General features: G+C 41.0%; 1 non-coding gene across 1 annotated transcript; it reads left to right on the forward strand.

Moving 5' to 3' along the window:
- The first annotated feature begins 2,468 nt into the window (after positions 1-2,468).
- Positions 2,469-2,587, forward strand: LOC123687661. Its single transcript, XR_006749375.1, has one exon. It is a non-coding gene; the product is annotated as a 5S ribosomal RNA (ribosomal RNA).
- The last annotated feature ends 4,913 nt before the right edge of the window (positions 2,588-7,500 follow it).

The following is a 7,500-nucleotide window of genomic DNA, read 5'->3' on the forward strand; positions in this document are numbered from 1 at the left end:
CCCCTATATATGTCAGGAGAACCCAAGGTTCCCCTCCAGACACGATTTAGCAAACTTTTCCCGATCGATCCGACCCACCGAGGCCGTCTCGACCGTCCGCTGCGCCTACTAGGGCCGATTTCTTCGGACTCCGATCAGAAAATATACCGATGCATGTCGTTAACACCTAGTCCGCCTCGTCCGATCTATCTAAACAGTCTCGACGCACCCAACACTCTTTCAAAGTCGGATTACTCGGACTCAATCTGAAAATGGACCGATGCATGACGTCAACACTTAGCCCGCCTCGTCTGATCGATCTAAGCCATCTCGACCCACCCAACACGCCTTCCAAGTCGGATCACTCGGACTTCGATCTGAAAATCTCCGGACTCATTTTTATGAATATCCCCAGTCAGTAAGAACGTTATTTCGCCAATATATACCAACAATAAACCATATTCCAATAGCTGAACCAAAAATATAATTCCCGATCCAAACGTTCTGCATCGCCCAACGCGACCACCTTCCCTATATATGTCAGGAGAGCACAGGGTTCCCCTCCAGACAACACTTACGCTCTATCCCCGACTCTCGGTCGATCGATAGGCCAGGTCAGCGGTGTCTGTTTCGGCCGAAGCTCGGACTTTGGTCAAAATGTTCCGATACAAAATTTGAACCAAGATAGATACAGATATGATTCCTTCTTAAATATACGTTGATTATCGAACAGAATATGGTAAATATTTTGCGATGACCGAGGATTTCATGAATTTTTTTTTTTTTCGAAAAAATTTTCTGTTATCGGAATTTCCTCAAATTTCATTTGGTTGCCTACTAATGCATATTAAAAACGATAATCAACAATCAGAATCATTATTTATCATTTATTTCAATTTTTATAATGAAAAACGTTCACGTCCTTTCGCGCCTCTCGATCGTCGTTTACGTGATGCATCGGTCAGCCCTAGTTTACGTGGTGCATCGGTAAGATCGAGTTCACGTTCTGCATCGGTAAGATCCAGTTCACGTGGTGCATCGGTAAGATCGAGATTACGTGGTGCATCGGTAAGATCGAGTTTACGTGGTGCATCGGTAAGATCCAATTCACGTTCTGCATCGGTAAGATCCAGTTCACGTGGTGCATCGGTGAGATCGAGTTTACGTTCTGCATCGGTGTGATCTAGTTTACGTTGTGCATCGGTAAGATCGAGATTACGTGAAGCATCGGTATGATCGAGTTTACGTTCTGCATCGGTCTGGACTTAGAGATATATTTTCGACGTGAAAATGTTCCGATACAACTTTTGAACCAGGATAGTTAGAGAGATGATTTTTTCTGGGATGTACGTTGATTGGGGAATGGATTGTGGAAAATAACTTGCCATGACCGAGGTGTTCTCGAATTTTTTTTTTTTTTCGAAAAATATTTTCTGATTTTGGATTTTACTCAAATTTGATTTCGTTGCCTTCTAATGTGTTCTAAAAGAGTAAATCAGTAATCAGAATCGAAAAATATTTTTCGGATTTTTTTTTTTTTGAAAAAAAATTTTCTGATTTTGGAATTTCCTCAAATTTGATTTGGTTGCCTTCTAATGTGTTTTTAAAGCGTAAATCAGTAATCAGAATCAATATTCATTGTCGACTTTAATTTTTATAAGGAAAAATGTTCACGTCCTTAAACGCCTCCCCATCATTAGCCCGAGTCCAAGTCGATGTCAGTCCCGAGCGGACGGTGTCAGATACTACCTATCGCCCCGGTCTGGACTTGGCGAGGTATTTCGACGTGAAATGTTCCGATACAACTTTTGAACCAGGATAGTTAGAGAGATGATTTCTTCTATGTTGTACGTTGATTGTGGAATGGATTGTGGGAAATAACTTGCCATGACCCAGGTGTTCTTGAATTTTTTTTTTTTTCGAAAAAAATTTTCTGATCTTGAAATTTCCTCAAATCTGATTGCGTTGCCTTCTAATGTGTTCTAAAAGAGTAAATCAGTAATCAGAATCAATATTCATTGTCGACTTTAATTTTTATAAGGAAAAATGTTCACGTCCTTAAACGCCTCTCCATCGTTACCCCGACTCCAAGACGATGTTAGACCGGAGCGGACGGTGTCAGATGCGACCGATCTCCCCGGTCTGGACTTAGCGAGATATTCCGACGTGAAATGTTCCGATACAAAAATTTAACTGTGATAGTTAGAGAGATGGTTCCTTTTGTGATGTACGTTGATTGTGTAATAGAATATGGAAATAAACTTGAGATGACCGAGGTCTTCTGGGATTTTTTTTTTTTTTCGAAAAATATTTTTCGATTTCGGAAATCCCTCAAATTTCATTGAGATATGTCCTAATGTGTTCTTAAAGCTTAAATCAACAATCAGAATTAATATCCAAAAGTTATTTCATTTTTTATGAGGAAAAACGTTCACGTCCTTTCCGCTCCCAAAAAGTGAGATATCATAGAAAATATCGCAATATATGTTGTTTACGGCCATACCACGCTGAAATTGCCAGTTCTCGTCAGAACACTGAAGCCAAGCAGCGTCGGGCGCGGTTAGTACTTGGATGGGTGACCGCTTGGGAACACCGCGTGCTGTAAGCTTTTTTTTTACGTTCTGCATCGGTCTGCCGAGATAACGTGGTGCATCGGTATGATCGAGTTTACGTTCTGCATCGGTAAGATCGAGATTACGTGATGCATCGGTAAGATTGAGATTACGTGGTGCATCGGTAAGATCGAGATTACGTGGTGCATCGGTAAGATCGAGTTTACGTGGTGCATCGGTAAGATCCAATTCACGTTCTGCATCGGTAAGATCCAGTTCACGTGGTGCATCGGTGAGATGGAGATTACGTGGTGCATCGGTAAGATCGAGTTTACGTGGTGCATCGGTAAGATCCAATTCACGTTCTGCATCGGTAAGATCCAGTTCACGTGGTGCATCGGTAAGATTGAGATTACGTGGTGCATCGGTAAGATCGAGTTTACGTGGTGCATCGGTAAGATCCAATTCACGTTCTGCATCGGTAAGATCCAGTTCACGTGGTGCATCGGTAAGATCGAGATTACGTGGTGCATCGGTAAGATCGAGATTACGTGGTGCATCGGTAAGATCTACTTTACGTTCTGCATCGGTCTGCCCTTGTTTACGTGGTGCATCGGTAAGATCGAGATTACGTGAAGCATCGGTATGATCGAGTTTACGTTCTGCATCGGTCTGCCCGATATTACGTGGTGCATCGGTTCAGCCCTAGTTTACGTTGTGCATCGGTCTGGACTTAGAGATATATTTTCGACGTGAAAATGTTCCGATACAACTTTTGAACCAGGATAGTTAGAGAGATGATTTTTTCTGTGATGTACGTCGATTGGGGAATGGATTGTGGAAAATAACTTGCCATGACCGAGGTGTCCTCGAATTTTTTTTTTTTTCGAAAAAAATTTTCTGATTGTGGAATTTTCTCAAATTTGATTTGGTTGCCTCCTAATGTGTTCTAAAAGAGTAAATCAGTAATAGGAATCGAAAAATATTTTTCGGATTTTTTTTTTTTTCGAAAAAAATTTTCTGATCGTGGAATTTCCTCAAATTCGATTTGGTTGCCTTCTAATGTGTTTTTAAAGCGTAAATCAGTAATCAGAATCAATATTCATTGTCGACTTTAATTTTTATAAGGAAAAATGTTCACGTCCTTAAACGCCTCCCCATCATCAGCCCGAGTCCAAGTCGATGTCAGTCCCGAGCGGACGGTGTCAGATACTACCTATCGCCGAGGTCTGGACTTGGCGAGATATTACGACGTGAAATGTTCCGATACAACTTTTGAACCAGGATAGTTAGAGAGATGATTTCTTCTATGTTGTACGTTGATTGTGGAATGAAATACGGAAAATAACTCGCCATGACCGAGGTGATTACGATTTTTTTTTTTTTTTCGAAAAAAATTTTCTGATCGTGGAATTTTCTCAAATTTGATTTGGTTGCCTCCTTATATGTTCTAATAGCGATAATCAACAATCAGAATCAAAATCCATGATCGGGTTTGATTTTTATAAGGAAAAATGTTCACGTCCTTTTTTTCAACCCCGACTCATTGACGATGTTAGAACCGAGCCGGCGGTGTCAGATACGACCGATCGCCCCGGTCCCGATCGTCATTTACGTTGTGCATCGGTCTGCCCGAGATTACGTGGTGCATCGGTATGATCGCGTTTACGTGGTGCATCGGTAAGATCCAATTCACGTTCTGCATCGGTAAGATCCAGTTCACGTGGTGCATCGGTAAGATTGAGATTACGTGGTGCATCGGTAAGATCGAGTTTACGTGGTGCATCGGTAAGATCCAATTCACGTTCTGCATCGGTAAGATCCAGTTCACGTGGTGCATCGGTAAGATGGAGATTACGTGGTGCATCGGTAAGATCGAGATTACGTGGTGCATCGGTAAGATCTACTTTACGTTCTGCATCGGTCTGCCCTTGTTTACGTGGTGCATCGGTAAGATCGAGATTACGTGAAGCATCGGTATGATCGAGTTTACGTTCTGCATCGGTCTGCCCGATATTACGTGGTGCATCGGTTCAGCCCTAGTTTACGTTGTGCATCGGTCTGGACTTAGAGATATATTTTCGACGTGAAAATGTTCCGATACAACTTTTGAACCAGGATAGTTAGAGAGATGATTTTTTCTGTGATGTACGTCGATTGGGGAATGGATTGTGGAAAATAACTTGCCATGACCGAGGTGTCCTCGAATTTTTTTTTTTTTCGAAAAAAATTTTCTGATTGTGGAATTTTCTCAAATTTGATTTGGTTGCCTCCTAATGTGTTCTAAAAGAGTAAATCAGTAATAGGAATCGAAAAATATTTTTCGGATTTTTTTTTTTTTCGAAAAAAATTTTCTGATCGTGGAATTTCCTCAAATTCGATTTGGTTGCCTTCTAATGTGTTTTTAAAGCGTAAATCAGTAATCAGAATCAATATTCATTGTCGACTTTAATTTTTATAAGGAAAAATGTTCACGTCCTTAAACGCCTCCCCATCATCAGCCCGAGTCCAAGTCGATGTCAGTCCCGAGCGGACGGTGTCAGATACTACCTATCGCCGAGGTCTGGACTTGGCGAGATATTACGACGTGAAATGTTCCGATACAACTTTTGAACCAGGATAGTTAGAGAGATGATTTCTTCTATGTTGTACGTTGATTGTGGAATGAAATACGGAAAATAACTCGCCATGACCGAGGTGATTACGATTTTTTTTTTTTTTTCGAAAAAAATTTTCTGATCGTGGAATTTTCTCAAATTTGATTTGGTTGCCTCCTTATATGTTCTAATAGCGATAATCAACAATCAGAATCAAAATCCATGATCGGGTTTGATTTTTATAAGGAAAAATGTTCACGTCCTTTTTTTCAACCCCGACTCATTGACGATGTTAGAACCGAGCCGGCGGTGTCAGATACGACCGATCGCCCCGGTCCCGATCGTCATTTACGTTGTGCATCGGTCTGCCCGAGATTACGTGGTGCATCGGTATGATCGAGTTTACGTGGTGCATCGGTAAGATCCAATTCACGTTCTGCATCGGTAAGATCCAGTTCACGTGGTGCATCGGTAAGATGGAGATTACGTGGTGCATCGGTAAGATCGAGATTACGTGGTGCATCGGTAAGATCTACTTTACGTTCTGCATCGGTCTGCCCTTGTTTACGTGGTGCATCGGTAAGATCGAGATTACGTGAAGCATCGGTATGATCGAGTTTACGTTCTGCATCGGTCTGCCCGATATTACGTGGTGCATCGGTTCAGCCCTAGTTTACGTTGTGCATCGGTCTGGACTTAGAGATATATTTTCGACGTGAAAATGTTCCGATACAACTTTTGAACCAGGATAGTTAGAGAGATGATTTTTTCTGTGATGTACGTCGATTGGGGAATGGATTGTGGAAAATAACTTGCCATGACCGAGGTGTCCTCGAATTTTTTTTTTTTTCGAAAAAAATTTTCTGATTGTGGAATTTTCTCAAATTTGATTTGGTTGCCTCCTAATGTGTTCTAAAAGAGTAAATCAGTAATAGGAATCGAAAAATATTTTTCGGATTTTTTTTTTTTTCGAAAAAAATTTTCTGATCGTGGAATTTCCTCAAATTCGATTTGGTTGCCTTCTAATGTGTTTTTAAAGCGTAAATCAGTAATCAGAATCAATATTCATTGTCGACTTTAATTTTTATAAGGAAAAATGTTCACGTCCTTAAACGCCTCCCCATCATCAGCCCGAGTCCAAGTCGATGTCAGTCCCGAGCGGACGGTGTCAGATACTACCTATCGCCGAGGTCTGGACTTGGCGAGATATTACGACGTGAAATGTTCCGATACAACTTTTGAACCAGGATAGTTAGAGAGATGATTTCTTCTATGTTGTACGTTGATTGTGGAATGAAATACGGAAAATAACTCGCCATGACCGAGGTGATTACGATTTTTTTTTTTTTTTCGAAAAAAATTTTCTGATCGTGGAATTTTCTCAAATTTGATTTGGTTGCCTCCTTATATGTTCTAATAGCGATAATCAACAATCAGAATCAAAATCCATGATCGGGTTTGATTTTTATAAGGAAAAATGTTCACGTCCTTTTTTTCAACCCCGACTCATTGACGATGTTAGAACCGAGCCGGCGGTGTCAGATACGACCGATCGCCCCGGTCCCGATCGTCATTCACGTTGTGCATCGGTCTGCCCGAGATTACGTGGTGCATCGGTATGATCGAGTTTACGTGGTGCATCGGTAAGATCCAATTCACGTTCTGCATCGGTAAGATCCAGTTCACGTGGTGCATCGGTAAGATGGAGATTACGTGGTGCATCGGTAAGATCGAGATTACGGGGTGCATCGGTAAGATCTACTTTACGTTCTGCATCGGTCTGCCCTTGTTTACGTGGTGCATCGGTAAGATCGAGATTACGTGAAGCATCGGTATGATCGAGTTTACGTTCTGCATCGGTCTGCCCGATATTACGTGGTGCATCGGTTCAGCCCTAGTTTACGTTGTGCATCGGTCTGGACTTAGAGATATATTTTCGACGTGAAAATGTTCCGATACAACTTTTGAACCAGGATAGTTAGAGAGATGATTTTTTCTGTGATGTACGTCGATTGGGGAATGGATTGTGGAAAATAACTTGCCATGACCGAGGTGTCCTCGAATTTTTTTTTTTTTCGAAAAAAATTTTCTGATTGTGGAATTTTCTCAAATTTGATTTGGTTGCCTCCTAATGTGTTCTAAAAGAGTAAATCAGTAATAGGAATCGAAAAATATTTTTCGGATTTTTTTTTTTTTCGAAAAAAATTTTCTGATCGTGGAATTTCCTCAAATTCGATTTGGTTGCCTTCTAATGTGTTTTTAAAGCGTAAATCAGTAATCAGAATCAATATTCATTGTCGACTTTAATTTTTATAAGGAAAAATGTTCACGTCCTTAAACGCCTCCCCATCATCAGCCCGAGTCCAAGTCGA

This window comes from Harmonia axyridis, chromosome X (assembly GCF_914767665.1).
Source record: "Harmonia axyridis chromosome X, icHarAxyr1.1, whole genome shotgun sequence".
Classification (NCBI taxonomy): domain Eukaryota; kingdom Metazoa; phylum Arthropoda; class Insecta; order Coleoptera; family Coccinellidae; genus Harmonia; species Harmonia axyridis.